The sequence below is a fragment of the Podarcis tiliguerta genome (assembly GCF_965153285.1).
Source record: "Podarcis tiliguerta genome assembly, chromosome: 16".
Taxonomy (NCBI): Eukaryota; Metazoa; Chordata; class Lepidosauria; order Squamata; family Lacertidae; genus Podarcis; species Podarcis tiliguerta.
The window spans coordinates 29995404-30007383 of NC_139549.1; positions in this window are offsets into that span (position 1 = coordinate 29995404).

Below are 11980 nucleotides of genomic sequence, written 5' to 3' on the forward strand. Positions count from 1 at the left end.
ATGATGCCTTGCTTCTGTTCCCCACCCCCAAACCCCCCACAGCTTCGCTTCTTTTTCATGCGCTCCCAAAGCAATTAGAATCTTTTTCGCAAAAAGCTCTAAAACTTCTAGAAAGAAAGTTGCCCTCGTTTGACGTGGGCTTTGCTCTCCGTGTTCTGGCAGTGCCTGCTTTTGCCTGTTGGCTTCATCACCTGAGCCAAAGCGGTCATGTTTCAGGTGAGGTGGGCAGCATCCTGAAAATCTCTTTGCCAGGTGCTGGGTGGCAGAGGATGACTCACGCTGTACTTTACCCTCATTTGTGCCCAGGTCTCTACGACTAGAAAGGGAGCACAGTCTGTGAACCACCCTCCCTTCTAAGCAAGCTTCCTATATCCTAGTTTCTACACACATACACCTCTCTGTTTTTCAGAGGCACCAGGGACACATTCTAGCCAGGCAAGAACACTCAAGGGGTAGTATTAAGTGGAGGCCCACAGGCCAGATAGAGAGGCCTCCGTTTCACTGGTAGTCAGTGCACGAGTCAGGCATAAGAACAGTGTTTCCCAAATTTGGCTCTCCAGCTGTCGTTGGACTACAAATCCCTTCATCCCTGGCAACTGCTCCTGCTAGCTAGGGATGATGGGAGTTGTAGTCCAGGGACATCTTGGAGGCCGCAGAGGTTTCTCATCCCACAGCAAAGTGCCTTTGGAGAGCTAAATGCATGGTATGCTGGCAACATCAGCCCTGCGTACTTTGAAAAATCATGGAATCATAGAATTGGAGAGTTGGAACGATGGCTATGGGGCAGCGGTTCTCAACCTGTGGGTCCCCAGATGTTGTTGGACTACAACTCCCATCATCCCTGAGCTCTGGCCTTGCTAGCTAGAGGTGATGGGAGTTGTAGTTCAACAACATCTGGGGACCCACAGGTTGAGAAAGGCTGCTATGGGGGTAATGAATTCCTGTTTAGTCCCCAAAATCAAGTTGACTTTAATTCAAAGGAAGAGGATATAAAATATATATGTTTCATAGTCAGCTGTCAGTTGATGGAAACTAGCTGCTGCTTATACTTCCTTTATGGATTCAAACCCCCCCCCCCCAATTTATTACCTTTCTTAACGACAGGGATGGTTTAATACTACTGTTTGCTATCTATATGTTACAATGTGTCAAACACATAGACTTTTAACTGCTGTAAGTTTTATTCAGTGGGAATGTATAGTTATACGAGCCCAAAATACGGGTGGGACAGTCACTGTCGGATAGCCAAGTCCTCCTGTTCCATCTTGCCTCTTCTTTGCCTTATTTTCTGGTCTTCTAACTAGAATGACCACTCACAGCCTCAGACGTCTACTATTTGGACTTGAATTCTCCCTGGAGATTCATCACATCAGGAGCTGCCCTGCTAAACTTCTTCCAGGGCTTAGATTCCACTGACAAACTGCGGACGTCAGATTCATACTACACAGTTTTGCAAAAGCAATAGAAATGCAGTCGTAGGGCCAGAACATTCAGTGTGCGGAAGACTATAAAAGTAAAGGAAGGTCATGAAATCAGCCCTCCATGCAAGCATTTATATGAATGCATATCCTGTAGAGGAGCAGCTTAGGGATGGGAGGAGGGGGCATTTGTTTCTGTCTGCATTTTAGTGAGAAGCTAGCTAATGCACACTTCTGGAACCAGTGCGTGAACCCAAACACAATCATTGTGCAGGGCACCAAAACTAGGGTCTGGAATTTGTCCGGGATTTCAAATTATCGTCCGGTGGAAATCGGTAAAATATCACACAATGAAATGTGCGTTGATTTCCCCAAACCAGCTTTTGTGCCCCGGATTTTTACTTCTTGAAATACGGCAACCCTAACCAAAACATGTATTTTGACCCTTAAAAGCATTACCCACTTGACTGCACATCATTAATAAGGTTTTTTTCCTACTTCCCAGCCTACTTTTTTAAAGAGCAGATTCTCAGACAACATAATTCTGCCTTATTGTTACTGTTACTGTTATTATTACGATGATGATGATGATTTTTGCAGCATACGGCCTATATAAAGAGCCCACTCTCTGGACAGTCTGTGGCCATCTTTGCTTCGGCCAAACTGGAGACGATCAAGCTGCTACGATTAATAATGCAACATGCTTTTTGTCGAGCCGTTTCTCCAGCATTTGGCATATTATATAACTACAGAAATACAAGCAGTAATGCTCCTCTTCTGTAACTACTCCTGCAGATTCCTCCCCGCCCCCCAAGTTGTCAGTATTAATGACTTTGAGAGTACTTAGCTGTTGCTTTATCTTGGCAGCATTCCTTCATTCTGCCCTGTTGCTTAACCAACCTTGAAAGGAACCCCAACAAAAATTATGTTTAGAAGTAAGGAAGTTTTTATTCTGTGTGTCATTTCAAACGTAATCCTATTTATTTTTAAACACTGTCTGCTGATAACAAAGACTGGAAAAGGGTGGGCTTTTATAAACTGTTGCTCTGGTACTTTGGTAGCCAGAGGTTTGTTAGCTTTTTCATAGTTACGATATGTGCATGAACTGTAACCCTGTTCTTATTAATCACGATTATATGCTTATTCAGATTGTAACTTCTTTAAGCACACAGATTTTCCTAATGGTGCTTGTGTATATTCTGCAATATTCCCCGTTATTTATTTTTGCATGAGGTTGGTTGGGTTTTTGTGTGTGTGTGTGTATTATATATGTAATATGTGTATATTATATAGTATGTGTATATTATATATATAATTTTTCCAGTATTCGCACAGAGTGCCTCATGTACCTATTTGCGTACCATCAGGAAGAAAATGCGGAGAACATTGGCGGGGGGAAAATCACTGGCTATAGGATGTGATGGTTTGAAGTGTTAATAAACGACGAAAATGTTTCATTTGTCCTTATCTGCGCTTCATTTACAAATGGCTGAAATGTGAGGACTTAATTTTAAAGAAAACAGGTGTGCTTTTCCCCAATTCATGGACACCAGAATCATGTTTACTTTGGGTTCCAACCCACCTCCCCAGTTGTTATTCCATCCACCCTTTCTCTTTGCCAAACTGTGAAAAAGAAAAGCTTTGAAAAGAAAATGTGGGAAGGGTGTTTCTGGTGCTGCTTCCACACAGCTGGATTGTAGCTACATTGTTTTCCAGCTGTCACAACAAGTTTTTTGTTTTGTTTTCTGGGAGAGAAAGTGGGAGTGGGGAAAGAAAACCCACTGCACCCTAGTGATTCTGGAAAAGATGGAACTGCAATGTCTCATAGCTTGCAATAGAGTTTACGTGAGAGGGGGTATGGGGAACCTTTGACCCTCCAGATGTTAATGTACTACAACTCCCATCAGGCCCAAGCAAGCGTGGCCAGGGATGATGGGAGTTGTAGTTCATCAGTGTCTGGAAGCCCAGAGGCTCCCTACACCCACCTTAGAAGAAAGGCTGCATGGGTTGTTATCATAGCTGTCAACTTACAGATTTGAAAATAAGGGACCAGCAGCCTCAAAAATAAGGGATCAGCAGCCCAAATAAGGGATTTTGTGGGCACAGGTATGTTCAACTTCTGAGCCACTCCAAGCCAAAGGCAGAAAGCCCAGCCAGCAGCCAAACAAAGGCTCAAGCTGTGGTTCCCACAGCGCAGCAACCCGGCAAAGGGGATGCAGCAAGGAAAACCACTGTCACCTCTCCGCTGGGAAGCGCTGAGCAAAGGCAAGTCCCCAGGCAATGCAGCCGATTTGATCGGCACAAGGCATGCAAGCTCCACCCCCCAGTCATTCTTAGACTCCTTATTGGGTGAGCAACGCAGCCAAGCAACACTGTTGGAGCCTCCCTCCTCCCTGGCTGGCAGGGAGGGAGAGGAGCTGCTTCCTTTGAAACCTGGGAAATTTAAGGGACATCATCAGTAAGGGACAGCAGCGGGACACGGCGCTGAGATAAGGGACCCTCCCGCCAAATAAGGGATGGTTGACAGCTATGGTTGTTATGGTTGTTGCTTTTTCATGCCACCAGCTCTGCAAATTTGGTGCTTGAAATTGAAAAAAGGTGCCATGTTACATGGTGAGTTTGGCAAAACATCCCATCCTCTACCACTCCACCTGCCTAGGACAGAGGGAGAGATGACAGCATATCTCCCTCCTAGGGATGTAGTTGAAATTTGATTCAGTTCAGATTTAAACATGAACCTATCTAATTCACACTTTTCTGAAACAAGGTGTCAACAGAAACACGGCCATCCTTTGAAATTTGCACTTCTCTGCATTTTGCAAAGCAGTTCTCCAGCCAAACCATATATGCAGGCATTAAAGTGTTCATGCAGAGTGCAAATATTAGTGCCGATGACACAAAAAATGCATTATGTTAGAAGGAAATGCTTTGCAGAAATGTGTATATTAGGCAAACTGTGCATAGAAATAGAAATTCGCACAAAAATGCTGGTGAATTTTCACACCCTTTAAAAAAAATATAGATCACAAACTGATGTGGAAATGTGGAGAAACAAACTTAGGAATGGAAAAATTAACTGAAATAAACCAAAACTGACAAATGTGCCTATCTCTATCCCCCCCATTGCCTCAACTGAAACTAACTGCCACCTGACTTCTCCACAAACTGCCTCCATTTTATTTTATTTGTTTGTTTATTGAATTTATATACCGCCCTATACCCGCAGGTCTCAGGGAGGCTTACAGAATAAAATCAAAATAATCAAGATAAAAAACAATAACCCCCACACACAAACACATTTTAAAAGGGTATAGGATGTCAAATCAAATCAACTAAAGGCCTGTTTAAAAAGGAACATTTTTGCCAAGCACCTAAAAGTGTGTAATGAAGGCGCCAGGCAAACTTCCCTGGAGAGAGCATTCCACAGACGGGGAGCCACTGCAGAGAAGGCCCGTTCTTGTGTTGCCACCCTCCGGACCTCTTGAGGAGGAGGCACACGAAAAAGGGCCTCAGAAGATGATCTCAGGGTTTGTGTAGGTTCATATGGAAAGAGGCGGTCCTTGAGGTACTGCGGTCCTGAGCCACCCTGAACTCCATTACCAGGAAGGCCTACTTGGCTCCAAATTTGCCATCATTTTGACGCCATTTTGTTTCCCCAGGCATTTGGGCATCAATGATGACTTATTTTGAACATTTCTCTTTGACAAGGGATGGGATTTGTCAAGCAATGACGAGCAGCTAAGAGGAAGATGGGATTCTAGACCCGTCCATTACCTGCCATACTGGCTATTTGCAAAGCTTGCAGTCTGATATGATACAGTTACTCCTCTTATCTCATTCGTTGCATGTGTACATCTGAAGGCAACCCTGTATCAGGAAATTCTTAACGTCTAATGTTTTACCATTTTTTATGTGCTGTAAGTCGCCCAGAGTGGCTGGGGAAACCCAGCCAGATAGGCAGAATATAAATTATAAATTTATTATTCTTATTATTACATCAAGCCTCTAGAACCAGCAATTCCTAGCCTTTGGTTCCCAATTCCTAGCCTTTGGTTCCCTTCAGCTGCTGTCTGAAGACTGGAATTGCTGCTAGTGTATTTGCTTTTCAAAGCCACTAAGAAGAAACCCCACTTTCTGATCCAAAACAAGAGACTTGATCTTTGCTCTGATTTGTTTTCAAAAATGTTAAGTATTGAACCACAGCACACAGAATGGTAGCTATTGATGTGACCTGAAAGGATCGTGCTTTGAGCCTTCTGGCAAAGAGGGGAAAGGCAAGGTAGGGATTATCAAAGCAGAATGGTCAATAAACTTTTCCTCTTTCTGAAAAATAAAATCATCCCCCTGTCAAGTGTTCAAAGCTTTTGAAATAAAATACAGTCAAAACAAAACAATTTATGCCACATTATAAATGTCTATGCTAGTATTGAGACTTCTTCCAGGGAATGGCAAAGATATTAATGGGGTAACTGTATTAAATACAAATGCAAGAGTTGCCAAGTAAATTAGAAGAATCAGGAATGTTTGTTTATAACTGGAATATTGTTCTATGCTGGAATTTGCAAAACAATCCGGATAGGCAAAGAGCGATGAGATCCTTATAGACTGGAACATAATATTGTTGATGAGCTCCAAGGGCTTTAGTAATTTTCATGATGTGATCTAAATAGACTCTTGTTTGCTGTGAAAAATCAAAATCTTGTGTGTGAAATTTTTTTATTGTACTTTGTTTCTACACTTTATTGTTGATAAGCAAAACACGTAGTCTAATGGCATCTTATTAACACAGATGCGTGTGGCCCCTTTATCTTCAGCACATCTCAACTTTTCTTAGAAATGTCAGAGATACCAACCACCTCCTCTGTTTCGTGGCCTTCTGACACCTCTTTATATTAACTTTTTGTGTGTGTTTGTGTGTCAGCTGAGAATAACCTTTCATATATCTGATGAAGAAGGCTGTAATCCAGGAAAACATAGGCTGCAATAAATCTGAGCCTTTGCTTAAGGACATTGGTGACATCATCTGTGGCCAAACCTTATAATTTCCACACCCAGCAACCTCATGCACCTCTGTTCTGTCATCTGCATTGGCTTCCACACATCTTGTTAGTGTTGTTTTCATTCCAGAATGCAAACCAAGACTTAGGTGAGGAACCGTGACTCTCTAAAAGATAATGTGCAACATGCCTTTTCAGGGGTAGTCAACATACTGCTGTCCCTATATCATTGGCTTCCACCTCCCCTAGATCCTAGCCAGCATGATAAACTGTCAGGGATGATCAACCTCTGTCCATCAACAACTGTCCATCAACATCTAGAGAACCACAGATTGCCCACCACAGCCTTTGGAGACTGCTTCCCACATTAGAAAACCATTGCAAGATTTTAACGCATCTGATGAAATGAAAATTATGCATTGTGCATTCAGGAAGCTTTTTCTCCTCCCAAATACTAGCCCTCAGGGTCGTCCGGTGAAGATGAATGTTGGAAGATTCAGAACAGGCCAAAGAAGGTTTCTTCACACAACCATGGAACGGTGCTCCCATGGGTGGCTTCGAAAGAAAATAAGACATATTCATAAAGGGCAAAGCTTTCCATGTCTACCAGCCATGATGGCTACGTTCTTCCACGGCTGTTGCAGGCAGTATGCCTCAGAATCGCAAGTGGGGAGAATGGTGGTTGCGTTCATGCGACCACTTGTAGGCTTCCCAGAGGCATGTGGTTGGCCAGCGCAATAAATGTGTTTCTATCCAACGTAGCGGGACGCGGGTGGTGCTGTGGGTTAAACCACAGAGCCTAGGACTTGCCGATCAGAAGGCCAACGGTTCAAATCCCCGCAACAGGGTGAGCTCCCGCTGCTCGGTCCCTGCTCCTGCCAACCTAGCAGTTCCAAAGCACGTCAAAGTGCAAGTAGATAAATAGGTACCACTCCGGCGGGAAGGTAAACGGCGTTTCCGTGCACTGCTCTGGTTCGCCAGAAGCGGCTTAGTCATGCTGGCCACATGACCTGGAAGCTGTAGGTCAGCTCCAATAAAGCGAGATGAGCGCTGCAACCCCAGAGTCGGCCACAACTGGACCTAATGGTCAGGGGTCCCTTTACCTTTACCTTATCCAACGTAGCACCAAGTTAAATACACCGGGGCGTATATTTGCACAAGAGAGTGCACAAGCAAGTTGCCTGTAACTTTGTTGCACAATAGATGCTGCAGTTGGTTGCACAGTGAGTTTCTGCAAGCACAACTGCTGAGTTTGGGTTCCTCTGTTGTGCAACATTAAAGCTCACCAGTCCGTTAGCGCAAACTCTAGCAGCTTTTGGACTGTAGTCCGTTACTCTCTATTGGTTTGAGGGTGTAGGGTGTTGCTTATGTCGCCTGTGACTTTCCAGATGAGGTGGTCTATAAATGAAAGTAACACAAGATGTTACTTGCTGATTGCATGGTCGGCGGTTCGAATCCCTGCGGCGGGGTGAGCTCCCGTCTTTCGGTCCCAGCTCCTGCCCACCTAGCAGTTCAAAAGCACCCCTAAGTGCAAGTAGATAAATAGGTACCGCTTTATAGCGGGAAGGCAAACGGCGTTTCCGTGTGCTGCACTGGTGCTGGCTCGCCAGAGCAGCTTCGTCACGCTGGCCACGTGACCCGGAAGTGTCTCCGGACAGCGCTGGCGCCCGGCCTCTTAAGTGAGATGGACGCACAACCCTAGAGTCTGTCAAGACTGGCCCGTACGGGCAGGGGTACCTTTACCTTTACCTTTTTAACACAAGATGATGACTTGTTACTGCAGACCTGCAGGTGCTTCGATGCATGTAAGACCCATTCAGTTCTATGGGGCCTACAAGGGCTGAATGATAAGCAGGACCACAGTTTTTGCCATCTGTTCCTCCCCCTCAACGTGAAAGCTGCTCCGATTATGTAATAAGAGGATGAAAAATATTTTTGTACCAAGTAACATTGTCATCTGTGATCTCTCTCTCCCCCCCCCTTCATGTTCCTGACCAATTTTAAAAAAAGAAATTGCTGGGGGGGGGGACCTGTTTCATGCTGTTCTACTCTGTCGCGTTGGGAAACTGTTAGAGCAAACAGGTGCTTGGGGTGGCTAGATTTACACTTAGCGAGTTTATCTCTCTCTGAATTGCTGGTCTTTTAGACTACGTTTTACTTATTTTCTATTTCATTAACTTACCGTATTTTTCGCTCTATAACACGCACCCGACCATAACACGCACGTAGTTTTTAGAGGAGGAAAATCCGTAGGCATGCCACCCGTAGGCATTCCCTCCATAACACGCACAGACATTTCCCCTTACTTTCTAGGAGGAAAAAAGTGAGTGTTATGGTGCAAAAAATACGGTAACTTGTGTTTTTCAGACCACCCCTCAGGGCCAAAACAGACCTCTTAAAAGCGATTTATAACATAAAATCTGCAGCAAAGAACTGCAATAGCTGCCAGTTTGCTCCTGGGGGAAGTTAGTGGTGTTACTATTGGTCTATACAGCCTTCTCCACCCTGGGATGATCAGCCAAAAAATACTGAGGCTGTTGTCAAGTTAGTTTAAGAAGAGGGAGAGGTATTTTGCTGGAGGAAACTGGTAGCTAATGTGTTTTCATGATACACAAATGTTGTAGGAGGCATCCTCTCAGAAGAGGCTATCTTCCTATCTTCCTGAGCCTCTTGGGCTTGCTGATCGTATGGTTGGCAGATTGAATCCGTGTGATGGGGTGAGCTCCCATGGCTTTGTCCCAGCTCCTGCCAACGTAGCATTTTGAAAGCATACCAGTGTGAGTAGATAAATAGGTACCACTACAGCAGGAAGGTCAATGGTGTTTTGCTGTGCTCTGGCACTCGTCACAGAGTCCCGTTGTGCCGGAAGCTGTTTAGTCATGCTAGCCACAAGTCCCAGAAAACTGTCTGCAGACGAACGCCGGCTCCCACTGCCTGAAGCGAGATGAGCGCCGCACCCCATAGTCCAGTGATGGCCAAACTGGGCCCTCCAGTTCCCATCATTCCTGACCACTGGACCTGTTAGCTAGGGATGATGGGAGTTGTAGTCCAAAAACAGCTGGAGGGCCAAGTTTGACCATCACTGCCATAGTCAATTTCATCCACACTTAACCATCCAAGGGTCTTTTACCTTTTATCTTTACTGTCTTTTTTAATATGCTGCTTGCTGATTTGGAAGTTTCTCTGTAAAAACCATGTAATGGCTGTACAACAAAGCACTGGATATAAAGAGCTGAATGTGCGCAGAGTTATGAGCTGTGGGTTTACACACTTAATTTTTGTGATCTGGTTGCTAAAATGACAAGGGAACAGCATTATCCATACCATCAGTATCTGTTTTTGCACTGGATTTGTCAGTATGGTGCTCTCCAGATGATTTCAGACTCTAGCTCCCATCAGCCCCAGCTAGGGTGGTCAGTGGCCAGGGAAGATGGGACTTGCTGTACAAAACAGCTAGAGGACAGCAGGCTTGCAATGCCTGGAATAAGAACCAGTGTAGTGCCATGATTAGTGTTTTGACTATGACCTGGAAGACCAGGGTTCAAATCTCCACTCAGCCACGAAGCTCACTGGGTGACGTAAATTCTGATGGGGTGGTGAATTTGACGCATGTCTCAAATCTACGCTGCGAATAACTGTTTTCGTCTTTTCCTTTAGCTGAAATGTTTTCCTTAATAAAGCTGAATAAACAGTTGCTGTAACCTCAGGCTTACAATCTTAAAAGGCACCACAAAAGGGAAAAAGGAGCCTGTCAGAGCAAGGGGGGGGGCAAGAAACCAGATCTTAGTTACAATGTTGTTATAAGGACCAGCTGGAATAGAAAGAATTAAAGGAGAGCACAAAAGTGGCTGGTCTCTCAGCGGAGTGGCACACATTTCATAGCACAGCTGCACCATGAGGCAGTGCTAGCATGTTCTCTTTTTTTACCATGCAATATGCGAGCTTAGATGCAGGCTGTAATTAGCTGGTGGAATTGATGCCATATAAAAAGCAGGAAGATCTGCGCTTCACATACAGGCTTTTGTACCACTGCAGTGCCTTCAAGCACGGGGTCTGTTTTTTTTACAGCATTCTTGCAGGCATGGATATGAGCTGTGGTTATTAGAGCATTGATTTGAGACAACTGACAGTAATTTTTTAATAAAAAAATTAAGATGCTATACCTTTTTTAAGCCAAAGTGCCACAAATTCATGACACTTTTTTGGCTTTGCTGTTGGAAACAGTACGTCTCATGCTGAGTGCTAGGAATCACAGATGCGCAGAGTGCTGTTTGCAGGCTTCCCACAGGCATCTGGCTGGCCCCTGGCCTGATCCTGCAGCCTCATGTTCTTATGTTTTTGCAATGAATTTTCACATGTGCACAGAAGCATGCTGTGATTTGAAAGTGGATTTGGCAGGGTCCCATATATTGAAACGTGGGTTTCAATACATGAGACGCGGGTGGCGCTGTGGTCTAAACCACAGAGCCTAGGACTTGCCGATCAGAAGGCCGGCGGTTCGAATCCCCGCAGCGGGGTGAGCTCCCGTCACTCGGTCCCACCTCCTGCCAACCTAGCAGTTCAAAAGCACGTCAAAGTGCAAGTAGATAAATAGGTACCACTCCGGCGGGAAGGTAAACGGCGTTTCTGTGCGCTGCTCTGGTTCGCCAGAAGTGGCTTAGTCATGCTGGCCACATGACCCGGAAGCTGTACGCTGGCTCCCTCGGCCAGTAAAGTGAGATGAGCGCGCAACCCCCGAGTCGGCCACGACTGGACCTAATGGTCAGGGGTCCCTTTACCTTTACTTATGTATTGAAAAACAAATCACGAGCATTCCTGCAGCTCTAATGGATCCGTAATAGATTTAAATAAGGCAGTCCATATGCCAAGATGTCGGCTGTAGTTTAGACAATGGAAGCTTGGGGTTTGCCAGTGGCTGTTTCTTTAATCGGGCCATCAAGGATCTATTAAAATCCTCCCCACCGCCACGTGTGGATCAAACCCGCTTAGCTACCCGAAGAAAAACTTTAGGAATATGGCTCCACGGTTTTTAGGAAGCATAAGCTTTAATTTAAAACTACTTTGCCACGTGCATTTTTCCATCCCAGTTTACTCAGAAGCAAGCCCTAGCGCAGTACAGTTTACCCTCTCAGGCAGGTATGCATGAGACTGCAGCCGTCTCAGAGTGAGATCCCACCTTAACTGCGAATCGGAACAGGAGCCTGCTTAAAAGGCTGCAGGGGAGCAACCACGTGACCCACAGCTTTCTTCCCTCCCCCGCCTCCTCTGCGGCTCTGAAGTTACCGCAGTCCCCGCAGAGGCCACGCCTCGCCCGCCAGAGACCACGCCCTCCCCAGGCTTCTCTCAAGCCCGTGCAGCCAAAGCCACGCCCCTTTCGCGGCGGCGGCGGCTGCTCGCTGCGGCTCGTCCCCTTAAGCGTCCCGCCCACCTCCAAACCCCGCCCAGTTCGCCTCGGCGCGCGTTCGCCTCGGCGCGAGAGGCGACGGGCGAGGAAGCCACGCCCCCTCCGTTCCCCTTTTGCAGCTTATAGGTTTGGAGCAGACCCCGCCCACCTCCCCTCAGCTG